We start from the raw sequence: 15507 nt of genomic DNA, 5'->3' as shown, positions 1-15507 counted from the left end.
AGCAAGCAAGCAATAATAGAAGCCAACGCTTTCCTCCCAGGCCGAGTCCCGCGGCGGGCTGTGGCTAGGGAGTGGACAGCGCCCCCTCCTGTTCCTCCAACAAAGACACCCCGATCCTAGGACGGGCGAGCCGCAGGTCCAGCCCCGCCTCCCCACGGTCCGGCCGGGGTGGGTGGGGTGGAGGCCCAGGGGGGCTGCGTGGTCGGCCTGGGCGCGCATGGCGGCCCCGAGCCCTTCGGCCGTGGGGGGAGGGGGTCTAGAAAAGTTTGTCTACAAAGACACCAAGCCGGAAGTGCGAGTGGTCGCGCGGGGCGTGGGCGTGGGGCTGTGGCCCAGCCTTGGGTTGTGTGGGGGGGGGGGATTCCCCCTCACCCCACCCCCACCTCGGAGCGCAACGGGGAGGCGACGCCTGGCCAGGCTGCCGGGACCGGGACGACCTCTCCCCATCCCGAGCACTGCCCCCTCCCTCCCCGAGACCCAACCATTCTCCGGTCCCGGGGGCGCACCGGAGACGTGCGCGCCGTCCCGGCCTTTCTTTACGGACACCCCCGCCCCCCAGCGCCCTCTTCATATTTTTGTTCGTAGCTCGGAGGCCCAGCCCACCCTGCGCCGGGCCAACCCCCCCCCCCGTCCTGATGCGGCGGACTTCACGCCTGGGGGGGCGGGGAGAGGCATTCTCTGTCCACCTGCGCCCCACCCCCCGAGCTGGGGCTTGGCTTGGCCCCGCTCCTCGGGGCATAAGGGGGTTTTCCCGCTCAGCCTCGCTCTCCCCGCCACGATCGGTGCCTAATCTATGGGGGTTCAAACATTCCGCCACTTTGGGGAGGCCTGGGCTGGGCAGCGGCGCGCCCCGGGGGTCCCCCAGCTCCCCCCCACCCGTCCCCTTCCCCGAGGTCGGGCCAGACTCCACCATCACCTGCCCGCGCGCGCGCGGGGACGAAGCCCCGGGAACTCGCAAGTTTGCCCCGCGTACTCCGGGACCCAGGAACAAAGGCGGGAGGGGTGCGGCGGGGAGGGGTGGGGGGAGGAGCCGGGCCGGGCGCGGGGCGCCGACACCCCGGCACACAGGAAAAACTGACTTCTCGGTGTTCCCACTGTCTCCCTCTCGCCTGGAAACACAGAGCGGGGGGCGGGGGGAGAACGAGAGAAAGAAAAGAGAGAGGGAGAGACGAAATCAACAGTCCGGGAGGAAGGGGGGCGGCGGAGGCAGAAAGCCGGGGAGAGAGGGAAACCGAGTCAGAGAGAGGAACGCGCAGAGGGGGGAGCGGCTGGGGAGGGGACCCCGGGCGCCCGCAACCCCGCAGGTGCCGCGACGTCCCGGCACCAGGCTGGCGCGCGTGCGGCGCTCGCTGTCCGGGGTTCCCGCGGCCCCGGGGTCCCCGCGGGCTGCGCTGCGCAGGCAGCAGCCGGGCGGCGGCGGCGGCGGGGACCCGACTTACGTTCCCAGCGCGCGGGGCGCCGCGCTCGCGGAGCTGGCGTGCGGGGCGGACGCTCGGGCCCCGTGGCGACTCACATCGTGCCCGCCTTACCCGGGGGCCGAGCAGGACGGGCCGAGCTCGGGCGGAGCAGGGCAGGGCAGGGCAGGGCAGGGCAGGGCAGGGCCGGCCGGAGTCCTGCGCCGCCGGGCTCGCCCGAGTCTGGTGGCCCGCGCTGGTCCCTCCTCTCTTCCGCGCGTAACCAATGGCGCGCCGTCCCCTCCCACGCGCCGGGCTGCCGCGCCCCCGAGGTGGCCGCGGGGATCGCGCCGAGAGGGGCCGCCCAGGTCCTCCTGGAGCCCGCCCGCGGGGGGCGCCCCCGCGCCCCGGAGAAACCCCGCACGGGGACCGCCGGCGCAGCCGCGCGGCCCCGCAGCACTTAGTTGGCAAGTTCTGAAGACAGCGCCCCTTTCCCGGGACGGTCTGCACCCCCTGTGGGCTAGCGAGCCCTGAGGTCTTCCGTATCTTTACCGTAGGTCTCCAGACTTGGAAGGGCTGGGGGCGCGGGGGGTGGGGGTGGCGAGAGTAGGGCTTTGTCTGGTAGCGGTACCCCAGGGTAAAACAACGCCGTTATGGCGATAGCCGTCCTTTTGCGGAGTGCCCGCGGTTGCCCGACGCCATGTGTTAAAAGTTACCGGTCAGAAACCGCCCGACTTTCCATTTGATTGTGTTTCGCCTTTAGGCTTCCGGTCTAGATCCTCCCTTTTCCCCCATTCCCGTCCTCCACCCTCACAACCTACCTGAGCAAAAAATGCTTAAGGTTGTTGCACCGTCTTCCAGTGCGATCTGGGGCTGCAGAGTTAATCGCTGGGGGCGCCTGGCCTGGTGGGGGGAAGAGGGGGAATGCTGGAGTTGGGGGGGGGGGGTTGGACGCCTGTCAGTTTAAAAGGACCAGGCTTCTACAAACACTCCCTCTCTTCCTTCTCCTGACTCAGAGCTTCTGTCCCCCACCCCACCTCAGTCTCGCCCTCCCCTCTTGCTTAGAGAACTGCCTAGATCTTTTTTTTTTTTTAAATCTGGTCTGATGGTGGCCACTGTGGGCCTGGAGGGGGATGGGGTGGAGGGAAGGGGAAAGACAGGCTGATGACATGCTCCATTTCACAAAGTAAGGAAGTAGGGCAGAGGAGAGCAGCTGCCCCTGCTTCTAGCTAGTTACTTATTTGTACTCAGGTGTGAGATTCCTGCTCTGAGATCCTTAAGGGTTAGTTGAGCAGACTCTGGCAATTGGAACCCGACTGCCTGGGTTCAGATCCTCACCCCTGCTTTTAGTAAAAGTGAGGCCCTGGGCAAGGGGGTTACCTTACCTCTGTCCACCGCCAGCTTCTTCACCCACAGGAGGACCCATCTATGGCTGTTACAGGGATTTCTAGTTATAGCAGCAGGCAGCGCCTTGCTTGTTGAGTGTTGGGTATATGCCAGGAGAGCTGGCGTGCCAAGTACACGCCACTGCCCACAAACAGCGCCTGGGCTGGGCAGGAGGGGCTGTGTCCTTTGCAAGGAAGTAAACATAGCACTACCTGGCCATAGCAGTGGCTCCCTGGCTGTTAGCCATCCTCATTACCAAGGCAACTAAACTCAGATCCCACAGTGCCAACAGCTCTGCTCCCTGCTGAACACCTGGGTAGTGATTGCCAGTAATGAATGAATGAATGAATCAGTCACGGACAAGGCTGGAGATCAGAACTGTTTTGAAGTGGGCTGGATGAAGTACATACTTAGAGCCACCTGGATTGGGACTCTGCATAATCTTGGAAACAGCTCACTACCAGCTCACAGAGCTGGGTAGATTGGGACGGCCACTTCATCTGTCTGTCTGTCTGTCTGTCTGCCTGCCCTAGATTGAAATGGCCAGTTCATCCCTCCTCTCCTCCTCTCCCCTTCCCTCCCCTCCCCTCCCCTACCTCTCCTCTCCTCTCCTTTCTTCTTTCTCCTCCCCTCCCCTCCCCTTTCCCCTCCTGACTCCTCTCCTATGCCTTTGGGGCTGCCTCTCTGTGCACTCCACTTGAAGCAGTGTCTGTGGGTGCAATACCACAGGGCCCAATGGGAAGGGGGCTTTGTAAGAAATGTTGCAAGACCCCCAGCATGGAAGAGGCTGCCTTTCTGTGTTGCCTGTTTGTAAGTCCATCAGTGGGTGGCCAGAAGGCAGCTGTCCCTTCCTCCCAGCATAAAGGAAGCAGTCCTTCCCAGCTGGGCCATTCCTGTGTGCCAGGCAAGGCTGGGTTCTGGAGTGGACAGGACACTGTTCCTGTCCTCCAGCCTCCTGGGAAACAGATGCACATCCAGGTAGTAAAGTACAGCAGGGGATCCACCCACCAGAACAACTAAGGGTCTTGGGAAACCAAGAGAACATAGAACCCAGAGCTCAACTGAAGGTTGCTCAGGCCCTGAGCTCAAGCCCAAGTACTCGCACAAAATTATTATTATTTATTATTATTATGAGGGAGGGACTGGAGAAACCAGAACTAATCATCCTCCCTCCCCACCCACTTTCCCTGCAGGGCTTTCTAAATGAGTGTGTAATCTCTTCCTCCCTCTGCACTTTCTAAAGTCCTGTCCAGCCAATTCAAGAGCATCCCTCAGGCCTGCACTTTGCTCAATTGTCTGTTCTTTCATTGAGCATAAACTCAGCTCTCAGGGAAACAAGGATGGATTGTAGATCTGCAGTTTAGGAGAAGGAATCTCAAAGGAGAGGTTTTGCCCCTGGGGAGTTTTATGACCCTCACTGCACCTGGAAACTGGAAATAGGGACCCATCTGCTTCCCGGAACTGGTGCAAGCCAAGCCAGGCAACATGATTTTTAAAAAAGGTTTGCCAACTGGAAACACAGAGCCCTATTATTATCATGATGATTGTGACTCTTAAGGTGCAGAAATGTTCTTGTGAAAGCCCCAGGAGTCAGCCTAGCGGGGAGGGAAGCCAGGAGGTGGCCAACCCATCAGGGTCACTCCCCTCCTCCCGCCCACGGAGCCTGGAGCATCTGCTGATCCATCTGCCTCTCAGTGCCCTGGAGTGAGGGAGAATGTGGGAGGGGGGAGGGGGCATCTGCACCTGTGCAGGTGGGCACTTAGAAGTGGGGAGGGGCACGGAGGGAGACTGGGGCGTCTGTGGCCAGACTCACTTGTGGATCTTGTTTCCTCAGTCAGTGTGGGTGAGTGGACTTTGAAGATGCACATGGAAACCAATATTAGCATTGGAGCAGAGGAGACAGGTGGGGAACAGGTGTTAGGGGCTAAGCCTGGGCATAGATGTCTCAGCAGTGACCCTAGGTGGGGGATAGGAGGCTGTGGGGGAGGGGGACATTATCAGATGTCTGTGGTGGCTGAGCCTAGGGATGTTGGAGCTGACAGACCTGGATTCAGATCCTGACCGCAGGACCATGGGCCAGTGATTTCACTTTTTGGAGCCTTGGTTTTCTCATCTGTAAAGTGGGGACTGTAGAGAGTTGCACAGCTAATCAGGGTATGCTCTTAGCATGGAGCAGGGCATGGAGACTCTGGTTGCTGAAGCCCAGGAGGGCAGCAGAGGCCCTGGGTATACAGGCATTTTGTAAGTTGTACAGGGTGGCTCTGAGGTGAGGCAGCCAGCCAGTGGCCACCAACCTGGTGGGGGTGAAGGGGACAGGGACATGAGGGAGTGAGCTGAGCTCCCTGAACCTGTAAGATCTTTGCATTCATCACTGAGTAACTCTGGGGACCAGATGGCAGGTAGCATGGGGGGAGGGAGTTTCCAGATCATTTCCTGCCCCTCCCCCTCCCCCAGCTCCAGAGGCTGATGAGGCTTCCTCCCCAGCCCAGTCCCACTGGGCCTAGTTTCTGCCAAGCCATTCAGTTGGCTGCTCAGGGACTCGGAAGTGTCATGCAATTCCTTACCTGCGGGCAAAAGAACTGATTTTCATGGGATGGAAACGAGGCTTCAATGTCCCAAAAGAAAGCCGAGGCCAGCTTGGAGACTACAGACCTTGGCCAGTCCTGTCCTGTGTTCCATAGGAGGAGGGTTCAAGGTCAGACTAGGACATGGGAATTAGACCTCTGTGGATTGTGATTCAAGTCCCCAGCCTTCTGCTGACTAGCTCTGTGGCCTTCGGCAAGTTACCCAGCCTTTCTGAGCTCTAATTCGTTCATCTATCAAAATAGCAAGAGGGAAATCATGATGAGGCTCTGGGTACTTGGAGGATTAAGTGAGATGTAGGTGTACGTCCTCGGCTCACCGCCTGACTCACAGCTAATGGTCAATAAAGTGTTCATTGACTCAGGGATGAACACATCTGTGGGGGTGCACATGGCTGTCTGCAGGAAAGCCCCCCCTGCCCCTCCCCCAGGTAGGAAAGGAGATGTCTGGGGTGCCTTCTATACTAAGGCCAGAAGTCTGAATCAGGACCCCTGGTGGGAGCAGCTGACACTTCCACCAATCAAATAAGAGCCTCAGGTTGGCTCCAGATTCTCTCAAAAGTGCTGAACCCATGCCAAGAATAGGGACACTTAGGTATTAGGCCCCTTTCTACAGGAGAAAGCTAAGCCCACGGTGGAAGGTCTGGCCCTAGGACCCACAGTTGGCTTCTGGAATATGGCTTGTTTACTCGGGGTCCAGGCAACTGAGACAGGTGGTGGGGGCGGGGCTCCGGGAGGGGAGGGCGGGCCCCGTGCAGTCTTCCTCTCCCCTCCTCCCTCCCCCCCATCCAGCCCGCGCTGCTCGGGCGACGATGAGTGATGGGTTTATTAATATTCGCGGGCGCAGCCGAGGCGGATCGCGGTAACAAAGGCGGCCTCTCCCCGCGCACCGACGCTTCGTTATGTAATTGCTCCGAGCTGAGCCACCAGGCAGGCTGCGTCGACTGGGCTGGGACCCGGGGAGGCGCCCGGGACTGGGATGGGGGAGCCAGTGGGGGAGCCAGGTGCAGCCTCACCCTGAGCCCAGGCCGGGCCGCGTGCCCCGGAGGCGGGGTAACCCGGGCGCGGCCAGGCGCGGCTGTCCCGCGCGCCCGGGTAAAGGGGCATCCCCCGGGCCAGGCCCGCGGACTCGGGGGCTGAGCCAGGCCCTCCCCCCCATCCCACCTCCCCCCCCCCACGCTGCCGCCCCCACTCTGCGCACCTGCGCCCCGAGTTAACGGAGAGGTTGAAAGCGCAGGGAGCCTCCTGGACTTCTGAGTCGTGTAGAACTCTCGGGAAGTAGGGTCTGGAGGGGCTTCAGGCACTCAGGATCTTGTGGGGGGGCGGGGGTAGGGGTGCCTGTCCAGAGTCTTGAACCCGGGGTCTGGGTGCTGTCCCTGAGCTTTTGTGCTCAAGCCGAGGCCCTCTACCCGCTCGAGCCACAGCTCCACTTCTCAGCTTTGGGGTGATGAATTGGAGATCAAGAGCCCCTGGCATTTGTCTGCCTGAGCTGGCTTTGAACCTCCATCCTCAGATCTCAGCCTCTTGAATAGCTAGGCTTACTGGTGTGAGCCCTGGGGGTTGGGGTGGGGGCAACTTCCCAGGATGAGGCGCAGCACCCCCCCCCCACCGGGTGCCTGTACTGTTCCACTGCCTGCTCCGAAGCCCCACTCCCACAAAATCCTCACCCAGGGCCTTCTGGGAGCCCCTTCCGGGAGCCAGGCTGCGAAAGACCTGGCAGAAGGCTGGCCTTCTGGTTTCTGAGGATAAATAAGTTATGGCTTTTCGCCTCCTGGGAAGAAAACCGCACAGTACTGCGTTGGCCGTCTGCTCCGCGTTCAGCCGCCCTAGGGTGGCCACACACTGCTGCTGGCTGTACACTGTGTCCTGCTATGCCATAGCCCCAAGTACTGGGGTGACAGGACATCTGCTCCCCACCTTTTTAGGCCACATAGTTGGGCTGATGGAGACAGATATTGGAGGAGGGGATACCGAGGTAGAGGGATTTCTTTCAAATCTCCTCCAGCTTTGAGCAGAGCTCCCCACCTCTGTCAGCCTCAGTTTACCCTGCTGAAAGGGGGCTATGACTTGCACCTTGTCTGTTTTCACCTGGAGAGGAACGTGGCTGTCAAGGTGCTTTGTGCTCGTGACTAATAGTAGTAATGATATTTATTTATTTATTTAGGCAGTCCTGGGGCTTGAATTCAGGGCCTGAGCACTGTCCCTGAGCTTCTTTGGCTCAAGACTAATACTCTACCACAGCTCTGGCTTTTTCTGCTTATGTGGTACTGAGGAATTGAACCCAGGGTTTCGTGCATGCTAGGCAAACAATCTACCACTAAGCCACATTCCCTGCCCAGTAATGATATTTATTTTATTTTTGCTGGTATGGGGTGTGAACTGGGAGCCTCACACTTGCTTTAGCTGGCACTCTACCACCTGAGCCACACCTCCAACCCTGCTTTTTGTTGGCTAGAGATGGCATCTTCCAGACTTTTCTGCCCAGCCTGGAACCATGATCTTCTAGATCTCAGTCTCCTAAATAGGCTTACAGGTAGGAGCCTGGCTTATCATCATTAGTCGAGAGCAGTTAGGGTGTTCACCTCTTTTCTGCCATTTCCGTCCTTTTGCAACTTGGCTGCCATCATCTGCTCTGCCCCAAGCAGCTGACCCTTAGGACTGCTGTCATTCCAGATTTGTCTCTCAGCTTGGAGGCCTGCCTTCCAAGACCTCCCTCACACGGCAGCCCAAGAGAGCCCAGCGCTGTGAACCACGGGGTCCTGTGTGCTTGGCCTTCCTCTCCCAACCCTGCTCCAGCCACCTTCCTATTGCTCCACTACACCTGAACTTGCCTCTCCCTAGGGCTCTTTGCATATTCTGTTCACCTGTTGGAATGTCCCCCCCCCCCCACCATCAGGCTCCTCATCCCTTCCTTCTTTCTCTCCACCAGTCTCATGTTGTTGAAGATGGCCCCAGCGGGCCTCCCTGACCACCAGCTGAAGGTTGAGCCCATCCCCCATCCGTGTCACCCTGCTCCTTGGCCTTGGGCCATGCACCTCCTTCTAAGATGATCTCCGGCTTTTTAAATGTGCCTATTTCTCAGGTCTGCTTTCTCTAGAATATTTCTTCCTTGAGGTTACATACTCCATTTTCCTCCCTCACTCACCCTCCCCCCCCATCCCCAGCACCTTACTCTATACGTGTTACATAAGCAGAAAGAGAATGAGTAATTACTACTAATAAAAAAAATGTATCTGAGCAGGACCGCAGGCTGTGACTCTGACAGCAGCTGGAACGTCACAGTGCACAGTCTGCTAGCGGGTACACTGAGGCCCAGGGTGCGGCCTGTCCTGGATCTGCCACTGCCTTCTGCAGGGCTGGTAGTGGACGTGGACAGTGCCCGCTAAACAGAGAATGAATGCAGGCACACGACTGTAGGAGAGATGTGTGGCACCCCAGTACTCCCCAGTGGTGACCCTGGTAATCTGGTGGTAGGACTGGGACAGATAGCAGAGCAGATGCTACTCCCCAGGTCCCCTCTTGTAGCCCGTGTTCTGTCCTGTGTTGAGATCGTGTTCTTGCTGGGCTCAAATGCCATCCTTGCCAGTTCCTACTTACTTTAGCTTGTATAGTGTTTCCTGCCCTCTGGCCACACCCCTCACCCCCGTGACCCTATACTCTAGCCCAAAGTTGGACCCAGGCAACACCTCACGGCCCCCAAAGAGGCCCCAGGCTGGCACCTGCTCTCTGGGACAGCTGAGTTCCCAGCAGTGCTATGGGGTGTTGCCAGGTCTGTTTGTCCATAGTAGATGTCAAAAAGTAGGAGGAAGGAGAAAGTGGAGGGAGATGAAAGGCCATCGGCTCCTCCCCTCCCTAATGGAGGCTAGAGTCCCAGGGGACAGCTTAGAACCCCCGTGGGAATGCACCTGCTGTTGCCTCTGCCCTCAGGCTGCCTTCCCCTCCCCCACCTTTACAGAGGGTGAGAAATCCAGCACCTCTGAGCTGGCCTCTCCTCCATCAGGGCCTCCTGTCCCTTCCTTTGCTTTGTCTCCCTCCTGCTTCCTTTCAAATAGTCCCCCCACCCTCCCACACTGGTGAATGCAAACTGGAGAGAGAGAGAAGAAGAGGGAAAGGGGGAAGGGGAGGGGAGGGGAGTGGTCGAGTCTACACAGCTACTTCCACTCTGGGAAATCATCAATGTAAGGACTAATCGCTGCTGTCAGGATTGCTGAAGTCTGAGTCACTGGAAAACCAGGCTGAGGCCCCAGGACTCCCTGGCTTGCTGAGCTGCTTCACCAGGCTTCAGCCCTCAACCAGACTTGGAAGGGATGATTTCAGCCCAAAGGATGAGTAAATGTTAGAGGCTGGAACTCAGAGGTTAAGGTGACACACAGAGGAGTGTCAGTCACTCCCACAAGAAATGCGAGGAGCTCAGCGTCAGGCCCCCAGACCAGTTTATGGCTGGAATCTCTCGGAAGTTCCTAGGGATTCGGAAGGGAGTGGGGGCTATGGAAGGTGGTGAAGTGAGGGCAAGTCACACATCATCTCCCTCAAAGCACTCACTTTACAGATGGGGAAACTGAGGCTCAAAAGCCACCCAGACATTTAAGCCCAACTGAAAATGCAAGCCAGGTGCTGGTGACTCATGCTTGTACTCTCAGCTTCTCAGGAGGCTGAGATGTGAGGATCAGGGTTCAAAGCCAGCCTGGGGCAGCAAAGTCCAGGAGACTCATATCTCCAATCGGTACCAAAAAGAACTAGAAATGGAGCTGTGGCTGTAGTGGTAGAGTGCTAGCCTTGAGCAAAGTAACTCAGGGACAGTGCCCAGGCTGTCGGGAGCTCAAGCCCTAGGACACACACACACACACACACACACACACACACACACACACACACACACACACACACACACACACACACACACACACACACACACACACACACACACACACACACACACACACACACACACACACACACACACACACACACACACACACACACACACACACACACACACCGCCACTCTTGTTCCAGAGTTTCCCTCTGTAACATCCACATCCATCCAGCTGGTAGGGACTAAATTCAATCCCCCCAGTGCTCAGTGCAAGGCCAGCTTTGAACTGAGGAGGTTATGTGCCCTTCATTATTTCCTTTCTTCTAGCAAGGCAGGGTCAGAATAGAAGCCCTCTATTACTTCCCAAGGTTCAGAGAAGTTAATGATTTATTTAAGGATACACAGCAGTGCTTTCTCAGACCCTGAGGTCTCCTCTGGCTTCTCCAGTGTCACCTGTGGTCCTAAAAAAGACCAGCTCTGGGATGCTTCTCTGACTCAGAGGTGCTTAGCCCTTTGTGCTTTGTCCCCTGAGCCCAGGGGATGGGGTAGGCCTAAGCTTCCCTTACAAGAAGCTGCATGGGGACAGAAGACAGGTAGTCAAGGAAAAGCACACTTTTTTTTTCTATGCTGGTGTTGGTTTTGTTTTGTTTTTTTCTTTTTTTTCTTTCTTTCTTTTCTTTTTTTTTTTGTCAGTCGTCGAGCTTGAACTCTGGGCCTGGGCACTGTCCCTGAGCTCTTCAGCTCAAGGCACGTGCTCTACCACTGAGCCACAGTGCCACTTCCAGTATTCTGAGTGGTTTATTGGAAATAAGAGTCTCACAGACTTTCCTGCCTGAGCTGGCTTTGAACTGTGATCCTCAGATCTCAGCCTCCTGAGTAACTAGGATTATAGGTGTGAGCCACCAGCACCCAGCTGGTGTTGGGGTTTGAACTCAGGTACTTTCATACTCCCTTGACTTTTTCCTGCTCACAGCTGATACTCTACTACAGGAGCCCAACTTCTACTTTTGCCTTCTTGTTGGTCTTGTAGATAACAATCTCAAGGAATTGTCTGGCTGGCTTTGGCATCTTGATTCTCAGATCTCAGCCTCCTGAGTAGCTAGGATTAGGGTGTGAGCCACTGGTACCCTGCAGTTTTGTTTTGTTTTTCTGTCATCAAGTTCATTAAAGTGTTGCTGGTATCATAGGATCCCCTTAGTGTTATTTTTGTTTAGATTTCATTGGGGATGAGGGGGAATGCCATGATCCATGTAGAGTTCCACCACTGCTGATCTCCCAGGGTGCAGGGTTGGGGTGGTGGGGGCGGGGCTAATGTCAGGAAGCAGTTAACCCGGCGATGCAAGTATACCTGGTTCAGAAAGCTGCTTGCCTTCTAGGGTCTCAGTTTCTTTCCCTTGTTAAATGGGAGTAATTATCTCCATACACATCATTACCTGCCTGAAGCCATCCAGACTATAAGTGAATATATTCAAATGAAGGCTCAAGCTGGGGACCCCCCCCACCACTAGTATCTGTCATCCTAGCCTCTCAGGAGGTTCAGATCTGAGGATTGCTGTTGGAAGCCAACCTAGGAAGTAAAGTTTGTGAAACTTAACTCCAGTGAACTACCAAAAAGCAGAAGTGGAGCTATGGCTCAAGAGGCAGAGTACCAGCCTTGAGCAGAAAAAGCTAAGGGACAGCACCCAGGTCCTGACTTCAGCCCCCAGTACCAACATGTACACACACATACACACACAAATGCAGGAGCCTAGGTCCCTCCAGCCCTCGGGGGCGTCTGGATCCATAGGTGTAATTAATTTGAGCCAGATTTGGGGTTCCATGCTTAGCTTCTCCCCTCAGGGCTGGGTGACCTGGAGCATGTTTCTGAATCAATTCAGAGCCCTGGCTGTGTGGCCCGTGAAGGGCGGCCCTCCCCCTGCCTCTGAGTGGTCAGAGCAAGCTGGGTAGTCAAGGGGGGATAGGGAAGGTTCCAGGCCTGGCACATGACAGAGGCTCATGGGGGAAGGTTCCAGGCCTGGCACCTGACAGAGGCTCCTTGAGTGAGGTAGGCCCGGTACCTGGAGTCTCGTGCCTGGCTGACCAGTTGTCTAAGTTCAGGGCAGTCCCTCCACCCTCTGCTTCCTGCCAGGCCTCCAGGGAGGCATGGCAGAGGCAGGCGGGCCATCTGCTCAGGCCTGGGAAGGGAAGGGGCAGACACAGGCCACCAAGCACTGAATGGCCTCTCTGTTGGGAACTGCTTACAGAACAGATGGCTGCCCCGCCCCCTGGAAGTCACAAAGTCCTCTCTTTCTGGGAGAGGGAGAGGAGGCCTTGACCAGGAGGCCAACGGTAGCCAGGAAGAAGCTGTCTCAGGGGATTAGCAGGTCCCAGCTGCAGGGTGTGAGCGGGGTAGGTGGGAGGTGTGAGAGACCAGACACCTGCTACCCAGTCCGGCTGGGACAGGAAGCTCAGATCAAATCACTCCAGACCTCTTCGGATAATGTACTGAGGAAGCCCTCGCTTCTCTTCACTTAGTGGAGCCCAGGGGTCCTCAGCCTTATCTGTGGTGTCCTTCACCCCATGTTCCTCTTCCCTTCTCTCTCTGTTCCTCTGCCTCCCCCTCTGTCCTTCCTTCTGTGTCTCCTTGTCCCCACTCTTCGTCTTGCTTCTCCTTGTTCTTTAGCTCTGGTAAAGCCTTTTAAACCAAATCCAGCACCCGACTCCTGGCAGCCCCCCAATCTTCGGGTGACGGCCTGAATGTGAGGCCAGGTATGTCTCATGAAGAGGTAGCCAAGGTCCAAAGCAGGAAGGGCTTTCAGGAATGATCTGGCTTGGAGGTTTAAAGACCCCAGAGAAGAGGTCTTGGGGGCCAGCAAACATTTGTGGGTCCATACAGATCTGATCCATTCATTTCATTAGACATTTATTTACTGAGCATACAGCGGTGGAAGCAGCGGGCAGACATCTCCCCTGGTGAACCCCAAGTTCATACCGTGAACACACTGATATAGCGACAAAATGTGATGATGCCTTAAAAGCATGAAGAGGCCCAACCACAGAGAATAAAGGGGGGAATCTTTAGAGGAAGGGTTGACCTGGGGGCTCTAAGGGTGATATGACAGCTGAAACTCAGAAATGAGAGCCAGAGAGCAGCTGTGTGTCCTAAAGAGCCCCAGAAGGACCCCTGGCTGGTGACATGGGGACATGGCAGGGGGTGAGGTGTGAGGACAGGCAGAAGTGGGGACAGGGTCCAGGCATAGCAGGAAGCATAGCTTCTTCCCAAGATGCATAGGAAGCCAAAGAAGTGTGTGTGTGTGTGTGTGTGTGTGTGTGTGTGTGTGTGTGTGTGTGTGTGTGTGTGTGTGTGTGTGTGTGTGTGTGTGTGTGTGTGTGTGCGTGTGTGTGTGTGTGTGTATGCACTTGCTCACCAGTCCTGAGGCTTGAACTCATGGCCTGGGAACTGTCCCTGAGCTTATTTTGCTCAAGGTTAGCACTCCGTCACTTGTACTACAGTTCCATTTCTGGGTTTCTGGTGGTTAATTGGAAAGAAGAGTTTCATGGACTTTCCTGCCCAAGCTGACTTCAAACCATAGTCCTTAGACGATCTCAGCTGCTTAAGAAGCTAGGCCTGAGCCATCGGTGCCCATCCCCATGAGATATTTAAAATAGCTCTTCCAGGAGAAAAACTATTAAAATTTCTGTTTTTATTTTCATTTCATAGCAATAAAAAAAACTGTGTGGTCTGGCTTCCTAAAGAGTAAGTATCACGGAGGTTCCAGGGTCCCAGGGCCCACCCAGGCTACTAGGGACTCTGTTAGTAATACTCAGGTCCTCCTGTCTGCTGTACTGTCTGTCTGTCTGTCTGTCTGTCTGTCTACACAGCACTGGGAACTTTTTCTCTAGCTGACGTTCATCTGGGAGCTTCTTCTTCCTCCCTAAATGAACAGAGCTTCATTCCCTTAAAGGGTAAAGATCCTGGCAAGGTTTTGGACTATTTATTCCCTGGCTACTAATAGACTAAAACACATACCCAGGCTGGGGAGGTGGGAGTGGGGGATGGGTAACTCAATGGGACAGAGCTTATGCCCCTGCCAGGCTGTGGTACCTGCCAGCTACTCTAAAAAAAAAGCCCACTTGTCATTGGTCCCCCATAGTCACCTCCTCTGTGACTATTTCCCTTGAATGCAATCCAAACAGGTGTAAACAAGGCTGACCATGGGCTCCGAGGGGGGGCTGCTGTGTGATTGGCAGGTTCCTCTGTGGGCTAGCAGCCCTCTGAGGCTGCACTGTTGAGGGGTAAAAGCCCCTCTGCAGGTGTATTACTGCTGGAGTCTACCTCAGCCCTCACTGCACCCACAGTCCAGCATCCCCTGAGAGGGAGATGTGTCTCAATGTCCACAGCTAGGCTGAGCTGGGCTTCCGGGCTCCACATGTTATGGCTGCTAGGTCAGGGAACCAGGCGCCTTTCCATCTAGTTTCTCCCCCCCCCACCCCCCAGGGGTCTCACAAACCCCTAAAATGGGTCATTGGGCAGCCTGCTTCCAGCTCAGCATGGATCCCTGTGTGTTTCTCCTGTCGCCACAATCCAGCCAGAAAACTCCCCAGAGTACACTTCCAACTCCTGTTCCCAGGCAGCAGTTTCCATGTGGTTGGCGTCAGGACACATTTATTAATAAAATGAGCAAAATAACCAAATGTTTTCAGCAGTTCTTGAAGCTTGCCAGAGATTCTCTTGTGCCCAATAGCACCCGAGGGTGGAGACTGGACCTGGGCACTAATCTGTGGGAACCACAGGGGTCTCCCTCACTGCTGTGACATCTCCTCCCAGAATCCACAAGGGCCAGCAGGTCCACCTTCCTTAACTCAGGTGAATTATGGGAAAGGAATGCAGGCTGGGGTGGCAGGGTGGGGAGGCGGGGTGGAGGGGGAGGGTCAGGGTGACCTCAGAGAAGGGCCCCTGTGTGGAAAATGCTGGTTAGGATTCTGCCTTGACATTTTGTTCTCCTCTCTGTTCCTTACTTGCTAGGTGGACCCTCAGGGATTCCCCACCCTCAAGTCACCTAGAACACCTCAGATCCAGTCTAGAAGCAGCCTCGGCAAGAATGTGGATCATCACCTTTGCCACTTCGATGTGCATGGGACTAAGAGCCACCAGCAACACCCCTTATATTAATTCATCTAGTCAATCACCCCTCAATCCACTGCAAAGCCCATTTCTCCAGCAGCAGCAGGAGGAGGAGGAGGAGGAGGAGGAGGGTGCTCAGAGATAGAGTGATTTGTCTTGGCTCCACAGATGGTCATGCCTGGGATCCATACCAACTGCTTGGCCCAGTGCCTGAAATATACAGAG

The 15507-nt window shown here is 56.2% G+C and overlaps 1 protein-coding gene and 1 long non-coding RNA gene across 10 annotated transcripts in view; one reads left to right on the top strand and one right to left on the bottom strand.

Annotated features, from left to right (window-relative positions):
- Tp53i11 (tumor protein p53 inducible protein 11) overlaps window positions 1-2837 on the bottom strand; it is a 14866-nt gene extending 12029 nt beyond the window's left edge. For 3 of the 7 annotated variants that reach the window (XM_070032529.1, XM_070032527.1, XM_070032531.1), the window contains exon 1: window positions 1440-1631. The gene's annotated coding sequence lies outside the window, so the exon portion shown is untranslated. Of the gene's footprint in view, window positions 1-1439; window positions 1632-2215; window positions 2298-2779 lie in introns of those variants that run through there. The other 4 variants (XM_070032528.1, XM_070032533.1, XM_070032532.1 and 1 more) reach the window with 4 other exon arrangements.
- Window positions 1751-15507, top strand: LOC138833956 (uncharacterized). 3 transcript variants are annotated; one of them, XR_011373975.1, is made up of 4 exons: window positions 1751-1947; window positions 13879-13914; window positions 14865-15024; window positions 15184-15507. It is a non-coding gene; the product is annotated as an uncharacterized lncRNA (long non-coding RNA). The 3 variants fall into 3 exon arrangements; XR_011373974.1 differs by having other exon boundaries at window positions 14862-15024; XR_011373976.1 differs by lacking the exon at window positions 1751-1947 and adding an exon at window positions 4628-4683 and having other exon boundaries at window positions 14862-15024.

This window comes from Dipodomys merriami, unplaced genomic scaffold, assembly GCF_024711535.1.
Source record: "Dipodomys merriami isolate MVZ:Mamm:240054 unplaced genomic scaffold, mDipMer1.0.p SCAF_21, whole genome shotgun sequence".
NCBI classification, from domain to species: domain Eukaryota; kingdom Metazoa; phylum Chordata; class Mammalia; order Rodentia; family Heteromyidae; genus Dipodomys; species Dipodomys merriami.
The sequence above is the reverse complement of the archived record's forward strand: the minus strand, read 5'-3'. Positions and strand labels throughout refer to the sequence as shown.